Raw genomic sequence first — 12,953 nt, forward strand, 5'->3', positions numbered from 1 at the left:
GGAACTGATATGACAGTTACAGAACTTTTAGTTTATTCTGCTCTGCACAGAATGCATGAAGACTGTATTTCTAGTCTTGCAATGGAGAGGAGGAAGGGTAAAGAGGTTGTGTTCATTTTTCTTTCTGTTCTTGTCTTTGTGTCCTATTTAAGCATTTCTCCTGGTTCTGGTTTTGAAGTGATAGCAGGATACCAGCACGTTTTGTATATTTGCACAGTTGAGGAATAAGTGTCTCATTTCTTGAGGCTAAGATTTCCTGGGGTAAAAGAAGGAGCACGGAGCATTTTGCAGTACCACTGTTAAACTGCTGCCATCTGGCCTTTAAGCCACTGACTGCTATGCCTTGAGCCCCACTGTAGTCCACCCATCCAGTCCACACTGCCCTGCAATGATACCTTCCTGGTGCAGAAGAGTGGAAGGAAAAGTGGAACAAGCACAGGCACTGATAGAACTGGAGCGGAGGAACAGCTGCTGTGAGGCAGTGTGAGCAGTAATGGAGGGTGGAGGCAGAGCGGTTTGATAGGCAGCCTGACAGGCAGTTCAGCCAAAGAGGCTTTTTTGTAGTGGGGTTAGAGGATGGTGGTTGTAAACACAGATGTAAATCAGAAGAGAGATAGAAGTTAAAGATCAAAGGAAAGAGCAGGGAATGAGGGAACGTAGGAAGATAGATAAGGGATGGAAAATCTAAAAATGCTAAAATGATTAGGTATCAAGGAGTTGGACAGCTTCGATCTGTGATAAATCAACAAGGTTCAAGATGAACCTTGCAAAATCATTAGCTCCAAAACCTTGCAAGATGAACCTTGCAAGATGAAATTGCAAAATCATTAGGTCCAAATTTCTCCTATGTGATGCAAATATGCAGAGACCTGTGTGTGAGACATTTTGCTACCAAGCTGCCTCTTAGGAGTGAGTATCTGAAACTGGAAGGGATTTATCTAACAGAAGTTCAGATGCTGCGGGGCATATTAGGTGAATTAATATGCACAACATTGCATCTTCTCTTCTAAATTAATAAACATCACGTTCATTTCTTTTTTACTAATTGAATGTTTAACTTGTTTGTCTAAGGCCGGTGATAGGTCAGTAGGAGGTTAGGAATAGATATTGCTTGTTTTCTCCAGAGCCCTGAACCATTGCTGGGTTTCATATTTCCTCCAGCCTGTCTCAGTGCAATACTGTTTTGCAGACAGATGAAAGAGTTTCTTTCATTACTGAAACAAAAGGCCAAGTAAAGAGTTAGGAAACTGATAATTATATACTAGCTTTTTCCCCAAGGGCAAAAGAAAAAAAATCAATGTGTTGCAGGGTTTTTTTTTTATCTTTCTTCAGTCTAATTAGTGACTTAATGGCAAGAAAATTAGTATACATATTTTCTTTTCAGGCCTTTACCCTGGATGAATTTTTTAGCTAGAGGATACTTGCTCTGTACATGATTCTTATGGCTGGCTAGGGCATGTGAACAATGAGAAATGGGGAAATAGCGCAGCTAAAAAAAAGATAGTTCTAGACAATTTCTAGAGCTACTTTGTTTGTGAGCTGCTTTGGTTATTGCCATTTTGATTTCTTCTTTGGAATTTCTTCTTTAATTTCTTCATTGGAAATTTGTGAAAATTATGCAAAGTACTGAAGCGTTTTAGGAACTACCTCTGAATTCTTAAAGGCAATTTGGTACTGAGGTTAGAGGTTCTTGTCATTTTAGACATCTAAAGGAGCCTTATTTTCTTATGCAGTGTCAGTAACCAGTGGGGAGGGAGAGAGAGTGTTAGCAACATAGGAAGTTGGAGGAAATGGTGGAAATGGTGGGCAATGTGCGCTTAGTGCAAGGTGACGGCATCTCTGAATGCGCAGCCAGGTGAGCAGTGGCAAACATATGCAGTGTTGCTGTGGTCTCAGCTTGTAAAAATTGCATCTGGTTAATCCATACATTGTTAGTGAATGCATGGGTGTGTGCATTTCAACAAAAGTCAACAAGAAAAGAACAGCAGTGAGGGAAAGGACAAAGTGCAGAACCTGGACCGGGCTCTTCATCTCAGACCTCATAAAGTTCCTACTAATCTGAGCATCATCAGCAAACATTTCCAGTGCTTTGAGCCATGTGCCACAGAGAGATGTTTCTGATGTACCACAGCAACTCCTAATCAGCCTTTTAAGGTCAAAGATCCAGCTGCAGAATTTATTTATACCAAATTCTTTCTATTATTTCCTTTGTGTTTTTTCCACTATGGTTACAGTTTTTATAAGTTCAGTGCACTGCAACACACAGCAATAATTTGGGAGAAGGTTCACTTTAAAGGGTAGTCTAGAAAGCTGTGAAGCCCAGAGATGTTTTTAAGATTTGATTTACAGAATCCGTACCGTTCTTATGGGGCAGCATACCCCAAAACATTCAGTGACATTTAAATTATCTAATGTGAGGGGTCATTCCTCTGACTCTAAAGCAGATGTAAAATACAATGACAAGTGGGCATTCTGTACACTTCAGTAAGAGTGCAGTGAAGGTATTTCATACGGGCAGAGAGAAAACACCAGGTAGTCCATGAGTTAAACAGTGAACTTTTGGATGTTACTTGGTATAGCAGAGTGGATTTATGACTTCAATTAATTCATCTCATGAAGGGCAATGGTAATTGAGACCTCTTTGTGTGTTTTATAGTGTGAATACAAATGTAATTAAATGCTTAAAATTAAGAATAGATAAAAACTTGATCTGACAGAAGTAACTCTGCAAAGACAAATTGCAGAGCACATAGCCAGTGTATGAATCTGTGATTAATTTATACAGCCGTTTATAATGCACTAAGTAGCTGCATGCCAATTATTATGGAAACAAATTGTGTTTATATTAGCATGTCTGAGGTGATCATTGATCCCAAATAGCATGATTTGAAGACTAATAGAGAGAATAATGAAGGAGTAACATTCTGCCCTGCAGCTGTCCAATGCATTTCAAAATGGAAAGAGAAACTGGCACATTTGGGGTTTTATTGATTTAATCGAGAAACAAACAAAAAAGCCATCTCACTTTTCATCAGTAAGATTTTTCTTTTTCTTGTCACAAGCAAATAGCTTCTTTCATCATTGACAACAAAAGTAAGAAAGTCTTTTGGAGGGGCTTGGAGCAGAAAGTAAATAGGCAAATCTTTCTTGTTCTGAAATGAAGTCATCAGCGGGGCTCTCCTTCAGAAGGTAGAGATGGAAATTCAGTGGAAATTATTCTTTAAAAAATGAAAAATTTTTCTCAGAAATGATGGATTATTGGAAGTATACGTGGAGACTTTTTCCTTTGTTGCTTATGATATTATTAGCTGCTTTTTGCTGCTAAGATCTGGTCCTAGTGATTGCTACACTGAGTAAAGTTTCCAGTTATCTCTGATTCTGAGATAGCGTTGAAATACAGCTGTTGTTTTAAAAGATCTTGCATTAGGTCCTGAGTGACAGAAAGAGCAAAAAAGCTGCTGTTTTTGATGGAGTTATTAAACTGTAGGAAAATGAGATTTTGTTATCCTCTGTTTTTTTTTTTTTTTCTTTCAATTTGAATTTCAGTATCGGAAGCCTTAAGCTCACAGCAAGAAAACCGGTCGCATTATTCCTGATAAAATGAGCTGCAGAATTCAGCAGTGATCCTGTTGAATGCTGCTGTGTCACACTTACGATACCTGTGGAATACGTCTAATACTAGGAATATATTCACTTCCCTGAAAGAAGTGATGAAGCATCTGTGGTTCTTCCACTGGAAGGAAAAGAAGCAGTCGGAATATATTGAGGAAAAAATTAATCAAGTATTGCCCTTTAATATTGCTATTTCCCTCCATATGATCTCCAATGATCCTAATTGATAAGTGAAATGAGCACATTTGCACTTGAGTTTTGAGGATAGACCTCAAAACTTCGTCAAAATTTAATTTAACAGCTTGCTAATGTTATCTGTAGCTTAACACTGAGGCGTTTTGTAAGGTAGCTTTAATTAGAGAGCACGTGAACCAATCTGTGATACAGTGTATGATCCTGAACCACTGCTGAGGACAAGTTTGATCTCAAGAGATACGTAGTATTAGATCAGTCAGAGAACTGGAAAATACTTGTCTATGGGCCTGGCAAGATATGGGTTAGAAAATGCTAACTGATCTGTTTGGAGATGGGCTTTATGCAGCTTTCCAGTTATGGATGTGCAGCCAGTTCACACCTTGGCTTACACTAAATAACATCTGGGAGATGAGATGTCGTCTTTCAAAACCAATGATCAATGGAATGCTTTCAGTGACATAAAATCTAGTTGGTTAAGCACTTTGTAGGGAGCTGTGACCTTTTTTTTCCTGATATTTCCTTGCCACTCTTCTTGCTGCCTCAGGGAAGGCCTCCTCTGGAAGAATTCACAGCTTCTCCAACCTCAACAATATGCAAGCAAGAAAGGGAGATGTTCTTTTACAGGCTTCACTTTATGGAAATAATCTCAAATTGGCTGATTTCAAGTCAAGATTGTTCTGACGTTTTGAGAAGATGGCATGGGAATTAAATCACATGGGGAATTTTGATTTTCAGAGACCCAGTTTTGTATTGTTGAAGTTCTTATTTTGGGAGCACAAATCTCTTTTTGGGTTGCCTTTGTTTATAATTTTTTCTTTAATTGTGAACTGCCAAGACTGTGCTGACACTTCATGGTTTTATCTGCTTTAGCATAGCTGAAGGGATGTGATAAATGCAACCTGTTATAGAACACAATAGAATAGAAAGCTATGGAGGGAGAAGGCTGAAATGATAGGCTGTAATCAAAGGTGAAGGGAAATGCAGCACCGCAGAAATACCTCAGAAATTTGTTGAACAAACTCAAGCCCTTGTGTAATTAGATCACAAGGATTATTTTAAACGATGAGGTATGAGTGTGACAGCACTATAATCTGTTTTAAATAATTTCTTCACACCCAACAAGACAGTGTCTTCAAAGTTCAGTCCTGCTCTGGGTTTCTCAAAAACAAAACCAAACATTTTTACACCTAAATCAGGTATGAAAACTGAAATTAAGCTTTCTGAAAGGCAGGTTTGAAATTTCCTTTTGAGATTAAAGTGATTACTTGATTTAGTGAGGTAATTACTCATGCTTTCCTATCTGATTTCCTCTAACGTAGTCTTGTTGACAGTTCCTGTTTTAGTTTTCGTTGTGAAGTGATGCATGCACACAGCTTAAATGTTTTGGGAAACCATATCTGGTTCTCTCTTCATTCCCTCTGTATGCAATTGCTGTCCAAAATACAGTATGGAGTGAAAAAGTTTCCTTTAGAGGAGGCAGTTTAAGAGAACACGTTTAAAAGTAATATTGCAAGTAGATTCTAGTTTTCTCTGTTTTGAAAAAGAAAGGAGATGTGTCAAGAATGCCATGAGATCCGGTGATCCTAAACTCTGCCAAGCGGCATTGTTGTTTTTGTGAAGATTACATATCAAAATCCATGTTGCCTTATCTATTCGTTTGCCACTCTTAAATTAGTTTTCCAGCAATAATTCACAATGGCAGCATCCCAACAGGCTTTGGCACTTGCTGGTACATAACTGCAAATGGTGGCAAGGCACAGTTGGGTCATGCTCTTCTGCTGCTCATGGACTACATGGCAGAGGACCAGGAGTGAGATGTCTGTGTCGTACTGCATATTGTTGCATTGATTCTTTACAACAACGGACTCTGCAAACAGTTCAGGGAAGATACCCAGGCAGATGGAGTCTTGTTTCCATGGCTCTAAATCGCATTCTACAAATATTTGTGCCAGTCTATTGAATGCTCGTGGCAAGGTGAGTCAGTGTGACCACAGCAAATGTCTATAAATATCAGAGTGAATATTTATGGTAACTTTTTGCTGTATTCATGCAGCCTAATTACAACATATGCCTACATTATTCATGACATTTTGAGCTCTTCTGGTTTATTTCCTATTGTTTCCAGATTCTAGTACATTTTAAGCAAAAATACTTGCTGGCAGCACAAAGCTTTTCTGTTTTCAGCGATCCATCTGCCATGTTCGTTCAGATGTAGAGTCAGAGACCCCTTCTTTATGTGCCAGCTTCTTCCCTGCCTAAGCTGTATCAAGCTTTCCCTTTCTCCATACGCTCTGTATGCTTTCATTCTTGCTACAGGGTCTTTAAAGAGCTCTGCATCCGACACTGATATGTCATGAGGAATTTGAAACTTCACTGAAAGGGAAGATAATCAGCTTTATGTTATTTGATTATGATTTGGGTGTGTTTTATCCTAACTAGACATAGCTGTTCTGAACCAGTGGCAATCCCAAAGGAAATCAGCTGATTCTTTATGGTGACATAGCTGGGTAGCCTTCCTGACAAAATACAGCATCACTGCTTGGCATTGTAGCTCTCTGGAGGTGGCATTAATTCTCTTAAAGCTAGAGCTGTTATATATTCATGAACCTTTGAATTCATTAACTGTGAATCTGTTGTCTTGTCAAGTCCCTTTCTAAGAAATGTTAGAATTCAGGCAGATGTCTGGTATTATATCTCCCTTCTTAAAAAAAAAAAAAAAAAAAAAAAAAAAAAAAAATCTTTAATCTGTGAACTTGATAGTCAGTGAAGTTCAGTACATTTAAAGTCCATCCAGATACCTGGCACTTCTTGTGGCTTTGATTGTAATTATTATGGTTGGGTCAGGAATTTTCACTCAGCAAGTTTTTCCCTCAGAAAATGATTAGAAGAATGTCTGTCACAGATTTTTTTCTTGAAACCTAGTATATATGACACACTTGCTAGTACTATGAGACTGCTATTCTGTCTCTCTTGGTAGTGGAGAGAAGATACAACTCTTACTGGCAGGTTTCATAGGTGTTCATAGCAGAAAGGAACAACAAGACTGAGAATTTCTGACTTTGGTTCGATGTTTTGGATGGAAATTTGTGTTGATGGATCTTCCTGTCTTCTCTCTCAGAACTGAAGGAGAAGATTATAGTAATGGCTGCCCCAGGCTCTTAGTCCTAAGGATGGTTACTTAGAAGCCTGGGAGCCTGATCCTAGATTTACATAAGGAATCTTACACGCTGAAGAGTATTGTCTTCATATTGAGTTAACTACTCTGTGACAGTGACCCAGCAGTTCGTGGAAGCCTTCACTCAAGCTAGGAATGTCAGATTTTCTTACTCTCAAAAGCAAGACACAAAGCCTTGGGTTTCCACCAATTTGCTCTTGTACCATTGAGGAGGAAGTCTTTGGCTCTGGGGATAGCTCTATCAGCTTGCTATCACTTATCAAGGACAGCAAAGAGCTCCTCATGAGCACAGCCTACAGATGTGACATTTCTAAATTGGAAAAAGGATGGGAAGTTTTCTTGGGCTTCTGAAAAGCTTTATAGTTTGTTGTTGTTAGAAATTCTTTATTCGGGATCTAAGCAGAAGATTATGCATGTTGCGGAATCTGGGCATTTCGAAACACTGGCATTTTCTTCTTGAAAGCAATCATTTTCACCTGTACAGATAATAACCAGCACTTGGCTGCACATTGCAAACTCCTGTATCACCACTGCTACAGCTATCCTGTAGCTTATATCATGACATTTTCTTCTAACAGAACCTTTGTCTGTGGGGCAATAGCAGTCAAATGGCTAAGGAAGATTTCCTTAGGAAATCCTACTCCTCAAGAGGCTGTTGAGATGTTAATCTTCAACCTGCTTCCTTATTTTGGTCTCTAGACAGGCACTGTGAAGGCAAACCAGGATACCTTACTTCAAAAGGCATTTTCAACACCAGAGGTTGCTTATTGATTCAGATGCTCATAAATCATTTAGAGATCCTCCTGCTGAACATGTCTTTCAGACAGGATTCCTGATGTTACTAAACTCAGCTATATAAGCCCTCCCAGGCAACCCACCCCAACAGCAGCTTGTTTGATCAAGTGTCTGCTTTAGATTTTTTTTAGCATGAGACCTTTATATATTTTCAACAGAGTTTAGGTCGAGAATCCGTGATTTGTATTTCGAAGCAAGCAGATGTTGCATGCTGCTCTACTTTATTGCAAACTACAAAACAAAATCAAGCACTGTTAAAAAGAATGAGGTAGTTTGCTGAAAAAACAACCAATGCAAAACCCTCAAAACTTTGGAAATGCACGGTATGCAGTGTTCAGTCACCTGTGCTTCTGAATTATGAAATACAAGGCTATTTGATATGTAATCAGAATCAGGGAAAAGCTGCTGCTTATTCCTTAGTTCTGCCGCTTCTGAATGCTTAAATCTGCAGCCTTAGCAGTTCGGTTGCTCTGAAGCATATTACCTGAAGTCCCCACCAAACGCTGAAGTTGTCTAAATTTTGATAAATTTCCCAGCTTCTTCATGCATATGCTGGAAGTGAAAACTCAACTCATGGTTCTAAAGCGGAGTCCTAGAATTTCCCGATAAAATGGCAAAATTTACCAGGTTAAGCACAATGTATTCTTCAGCTATACTGTTCTCTGAAAAAGCTGAATCATTTTTTTTTTTGCTGAAACTTAACCTACCCTCAAAAATAATAAAAAAGTCAGCCTGAGGCAGACATTAGGCTGGAATGGAAGGTGTCAGTCTGAGCAATTAAAGTGCAGCAACCTATAAAGCAGAATCTTAGGAAAGAAAGTATCTAGGCAGTCTTGGCTGAACATCAGTCCAACCAGTATCGCTTACCCGTGTATAGGTGTTAGAGTAGAAATAACACACCTACGAAAACAAAGAAATTGTCAGCTACTGTAATGTTCCACACAGCTAAGGAATTCTGATGAACATGCCATTTCTGCAGCGTGGGCATAGAGTCCCCGAATTCAGTAAGTGATCGGTATGTTTCACATTGCATGTGTGGAATGAATGGCACCATTGCACCACATTTGAGAGCAGGAATTGTGACAGATACTGTGCTGTGTGTTTGGGATGAACTGGACGTATCTGAATAAGGAAGTAGCAAAAAGGCAACTAGAAAGCATAGTGAGTTATGATGCTGAAAGCATCGTGGTTCTGTGTGTGGATGCACGGAATTATTAATGGAAACCTAAGAACAATGCTGAATAATTCTTGAATCAGAGGAGTTTCTCACTTACTCACAGCCCATATCGTTTTCTGCTCTCTGAGGAGGAAACATGACAGGCCGGAAGATTTTCAAAAGCATGTAGAAAATGAATATAATTGTGGGGAGTTAAAACAAATAAGGCTTGTTCTTCTTAAGGCCTTCACAGAGTCACTTCTCCCTGCTGTGTAATTACCTCTCTGCCTTAGTACTACACCCTGCAGCAAAATAAACCTTAGATACTTAATAATCTAAAGGTACTTCCTCCATGAGAAGTGATAAATGTTTTATGGCTGAGTACTTTTTAGCAACAAAGTCTCATTTTTAGCAATGCTGTTAGTGTTAGATCTCTCTAAAATAGTAGCATAAAGGGCTTTTCTTTAAATAGTCTGCTAACTCAAGTTAATTACCAGGTTTTGGAACATCCTTTATCACAACTTACCACCTTTGCCAGCACAGTAGCTGTTCCTGCTTTACTGTAGGTATTCTCCTGAGTGAAAACACTGTTAAGTTGTATCTGTGCAAGGTGTTAAGTAGTGTTTTATATCATGGTAGTTCACTTGTTTGGAAAACATAAATACAACCGAAAATGTCTTTGTCAATACCCATCTCGACAGATGCCGCGTTTAGTTGGTTACGTCTATGTGAAGGGAGTGCTGAGATGCTGCCAAATAGAAAAGCAGTGTGAAGGAGCATGCAAATTCCAAATTCTCAGACTGCAGACCAACGTGCTTATCAATTCTAATTACTACTTAACTACCACTTATGTGTCTTTTTAAATTCCTTATTATCATATGGATCTCGTAAGTCCAAATTAAAGAGAGGAAGAAGGAAATCGAGGAGGATGGAATGTAAAAACAACACAGGACAAAACAAAACAAAACCCCAAGAAAAATGCTGTGTAATGTGTTGCTAAGGGATTGGTCATAAATCCTCCAATTTCAGAAGATTCCCTGGTCAGACTCAATTTGTATTTGTGACAGTGCAATTTTATTCCACTTTTCTCCTTTTTGCTTTTTTTCTCCTTTTTATTTCTCACAGCTTAGAACATCCGACGTGAAAGGACCTCAGAAACGGAATGTGCCATTATAAAAAGAACCGTGTGCCCTCCTCCGACCCCATAATAATCTTATCTCGGTGCTTTAAATAATCAGTCTCATTTCTTTATATCTGTGCTTTGTCGAGAGCTTCAGACTCCTGAAATATTTCTTTGTGGGCATCACTGAACCAGAAAATATGCTCGAAAAATCCAGAAATTTCCTGTTTCTTGTGATGAGTGCCCAGAGCTGAAGTCAGTCCCTGACCTGCTGTAAGGTCAGGGAAGGTTCAGTGTCTCAGACTCTGTTTTGTCTGTCTTGCTCATCCCCTAAAGAAGGTCTGGGGATGGTTTTAGTTTTTAGGTATCCTGAAGCTCTAGCTTTTGAGAATTTTTACACTGTGTGTAGATTTATTTGTTTTTAATTCTTCTGTTTGTGAGCCTGTGATTAGTGGGGAGGTTTAGTGGTTTGACAGCGAGGTGATGGAACCACATTTTGAGGCTGTAAAAACGCACCAGTCTAAAGCTCATTTCTGAGTTTTATCTTTACAGAATATTTTTTCTTCAACAAGTCATTTTGGTATTGTGTTCAGTTGCAGTGCATTTACGAGCCTCTATTTGCAGCGTGCTATTTTAACGTGATGTGCCAGAATGGGTAAATCTGAGGATGCACAGGATAATGACAATGTCATTTTCAAGGCAGTCTAAATGATATGGAAGATAGCTTGAACAGATATTAGTTTCCCACTGTGCTCAGTTGTTACACAGTAGCTAATTAAAAGGCAGTTGACAAGCACATAAGACAAGCGATGCTTGTTGGAGTCCTTAGCAAGCTGAAAAATAATCTAATAACCCTAGAATTAATTTAGACTCAAATGTTTTCATTGCAAATAGTTAATAGGCTGATGGCTGAACTGGTGTACTCAGACACTTTTCTGCATGAAGTAGTACATGACCAGTTTAACTTTTCTCCTATGTAATAAAATTATACAAATCTAAATTATACACACGTTCCCAAGTTCCTAGACTTCATTAAATACTAGGGGATTAAAAACTTGTATAAATTAATCAATGTGCTATAATCCTAAAAATTATAAAATGAGCCCTTGAGGAAGTAATGTAATACTAGCTTTTTAATTAGTGTGACACCAGAGATTCATTGTTCTATAATGTAAGTCTTATGTTTATGAATTGTATTATCATCTTAAGGTAGAAAAAAAAAATACAGTATTTTTACTACTTATGAGTAGGTGGTGGGTGCTTATGGGTTTTGATCTGGTAAACATAGCTTCAGCTTCTTGTCTCATAGGTGATCCTGTGCTAGCGTGTGCTAGGATTCCTGTTTCATCAACATCTCTATAAATATTCCTTGTGGTAGCCTGCTGATATCAATGAAGTGCTAGTAGCGCTTAGAATATCATATGAACATGTCCCTGCCCCCCTTTTTGTTAATACAGAGGAAGCCTGCACTAGGTACAGTCTCTTTGAGAAGTGTTTGCTGCCATTTGGCAGATGTTTCATGCTTTGAAGACACAAATATTTTTTAAACAGAAATATATTTGAAAGTCTTCATTCATATTTTCAGCTCACCTTCATCCAACAGCAGTTATCACGGTCATTGTCTCAGGAATAGAAGTGCTCGCTGGTATTGCACAGGACTGGCTGTGAAAATGTTAAACTACAGTGAGTCACCAAAGCTTTTAATTATGTCATGCCAGACCTGTAAGGAAAAGCAGTGACAAAATTTGGTGAAGTTAACCTTCATATGTTAGCACCCACGGGAGAAAAAAGTAGCAGCAAATTTTCCTCTTGTTCACGTGAGAACACCAAGCCACATCGATTTTCCAAAGGTGATTAAAAAACAGCACGCAGCCAGTTGAAAAAACATCTTACACGTCTTACATGCTATCTATGGTTTTAAAAACTGCTATGTGACAAATTAGTTTGGAAGAACGTTAGAACAGAATTATAAGTTGGTCCATTCCTGTTCAGTGTAGTTTTGCATGTCTTTTGATAATCTAAAGCTGGAGTCGTCTAGACTTGCCGGGTAACCTCAAGTGAACCCATGCAGATTGGTTTCTGTGCCTAGGAGACTGAGTTGAATCTGGCAGCTGGCAAGGCTTTATGAGCAAGTTTTGAAGCTGCTTAAGTCTGAGAACTCTTCCTCGACATATATACTTCACACTGGGGTTTATAACTGTTACAATTGTTTAGACACTAGTGTTGTCTAAATCATATGCTATAATGTAGTGTGGATTCCAGTCCGTAAATTTACCATCCTCTGGTTTAAAGAACTTAATTTTCAAGTGGAGCCAATGCCTGTGGGCACTGTGCGTGGTAGGGTCAGGACAATGCTGGAAGCTTGCACAGTCTGTATTTAGCAGTGTGATTTAACAGTGGACAGGGAACAGTGCCTGAGATTGCCCCTTATTTCAAAGGATAAAACCACACAAAACAAAACAACAAAAAAGAGGAATTGCTAACTCTCTCCTTGGCAAGTTTCCCCAGCATTGTCTGTTCTCATGAAAATGAGCAAGAAAGATCAGAGATTTGTGCATTTTTTCATATAATTCCTGTGGAGCTACTGGAAGAGAGACAAGTTTCCCATGCAGAACATCATGGCAACAAAAAGACTGTGAATCTTTCCTTCCACTCTGTATTTTTCAAAAATCTAAAGAATGAAGTTCAGTGAAATTTAAATGGTCCAACAGCATCTGAGTCTTTTATACGTATTATTTATTGTACTAATCCTCAGCTGGTATAAATAAGCCCACTTATAGTGACTCTGACTGTGGCTTTGCTCAATTACACCCTCCATCTGGGCAGTGGAGCCATGCTTTTATTAAAAAAAAATAAAAATAAGCCTGTTTTCTTCCTTCCTTTCTCTCTTCCTGTTAGAG

This window comes from Gallus gallus, chromosome 11, assembly GCF_016699485.2.
Source record: "Gallus gallus isolate bGalGal1 chromosome 11, bGalGal1.mat.broiler.GRCg7b, whole genome shotgun sequence".
NCBI lineage: Eukaryota > Metazoa > Chordata > Aves > Galliformes > Phasianidae > Gallus > Gallus gallus.